The following is a 1,797-nucleotide window of genomic DNA, read 5'->3' as shown; positions in this document are numbered from 1 at the left end:
CTGCGGCGATTGCGACCAGAAGTGGACCGTCTCATCGGGGCTGACGTGGACCGCTTGAGCCTACATGGGCATATTTACATTACTCCCTCCTCCTCCGACTGAAAGATAGCAGCGTGCAGCGGTTTATCCGCGGTACCGTACAGTACGTTACGGAGCAGCACTGAGTGGCTACTAACGTTAGTTATTTGCGGATGAAAGCATAGTGTAAGCAGGTGACCATTTGGCTGAACGATCGTGGAGATGAAACATGTCAGAGCCTGTGAGATCCTCGGTTGAGTTGCGTCTTGTGAACTGCATCAAACCATCTGCTGAAGCCTCCCCTTGACTCGTGTTGAAAGGTAAGGTGAAGTCACTGCACACATTGAATTTGACGAGAACCCAGAAGGAAAGATTTCACAGAGTCCTGTATGATGTGTGCATGTCGGTTGGTTTTTATTTGTGGTGTTATAGAAGTCTGTATCTGGAGTCACTGGTATCATAACTGCTGGTCCTGGAGTATAAACGAAATCCCACAATCCCAGAAATCAGTTGTCCAACATTTGTTTTGGTATTTTTTATTGTTCACTGGATCACTGGCATTTTAATATGGAAATTGTTAAAGACAAGCCTCAACAATAACAGCAGTTGGCTTTGTCTATTGATGTGTTTTGAACAGACTGAGCCTCAGGTGATACCAACAGCGGGTGGTGGCCTAATCTGCCCTGCACAGAAACATCTAAATGTATTATTCTGTTTATTGGACTCGTTGGCTTTGTGTCGATATTTCTCTGTGATATTTGCATGCTGCTGTGTGACAGACGCTCTCTACCCAATACACATTATCATGTCCAGTGGGCAGTAGAAATGCATTCGTCTCTAACCCGGTGCACGGTTGGTCGGTGGCCCACAGTCTGAACAACTTCATCCTTTTCCCCAAAGTGAGAAGTTGCTGACTTTAATTAGAGCACTGCTCCTGCTAATTTTTAACCAGAGCTGCAAATCATAAACTGGCAGAACCAAGCCTGCATTTCCACCCTTCATTTGTTTCTGTAGTTTAAAAAACGAATTATTGTTGTGTACAGAACCTCACTTTGTTTTAAGCAAGAGTTCAGCTCTGTCCAACTGTGTTTGTCTTTTGTTTTTTTTGTAAACTGTCTCTGGTTCCAGCAGTCCAAAAAAAAATCAGAGAACAAATTATGCAGATGAATCGATAAAGCAAATGACCGTTGCAATATTTATCCTCAGCTGCGCAGGCATTTCACTTAAAGGGTAACTCTTAATGACTTTCAGGAAATTATGCAAATTCAGTGGCCTGCTCTCCCCCTCATTGTCCCCAATGACCTCGGTGTCGAACCGGCCGCCCAGTGTGAAGTGGAAGAAGAAGAACATAATGGTTGTTAAGATGCTGTTAAAATCAATTCATGAACGCCACTAATTGCTCATGCTGCTGCTATTTCAGCACTTGGCATGACAGTAAATAGAAAGCACAGAGCACGACAGGCCTCTTGTTGTGGCACTCAGTTCATATACAGCTCCTGAATCTAGACCAAGCAGAACTGGTCAATATCATGAACGTCCCTGTGGAATAAAAATCAAAGCTCTGATTTTGAATTCTAATTCAACCCTCCGATACTGGGAGTCTCTATCACATCATACGATGCGGTTTCAGCTTCATTTAAAAAATAAAATCACAAAGATTTTATTGTTGCTAACAGCGGCTGAGCTGTCCCGTGAGCTCAGTCCTCGCTGAGGCAGTGAACAGACGTCAGTGGAATATTCCAACAACTGAGCAACACAGTATTGTACATATGGGAGGGT

General features: G+C 43.8%; 1 protein-coding gene across 1 annotated transcript in view; it reads left to right on the top strand.

Annotated features, from left to right (window-relative positions):
* Nucleotides 1–164: 164 nt before the first annotated feature.
* The window catches only part of wscd2 (WSC domain containing 2), a 39,226-nt gene continuing 37,593 nt past the window's right edge, over nucleotides 165–1,797 (top strand). Inside the window, exon 1 of the mRNA XM_079269524.1 lies at nucleotides 165–338. The gene's annotated coding sequence lies outside the window, so the exon portion shown is untranslated. The remainder of the gene's footprint in view (nucleotides 339–1,797) is intronic.

Source organism: Melanostigma gelatinosum (genome assembly GCF_949748355.1).
Source record: "Melanostigma gelatinosum genome assembly, chromosome: 6".
Taxonomy (NCBI): domain Eukaryota; kingdom Metazoa; phylum Chordata; class Actinopteri; order Perciformes; family Zoarcidae; genus Melanostigma; species Melanostigma gelatinosum.
Note: the sequence above shows the minus strand (reverse complement) of the source record. Positions and strands in the feature narration are given on the sequence as shown.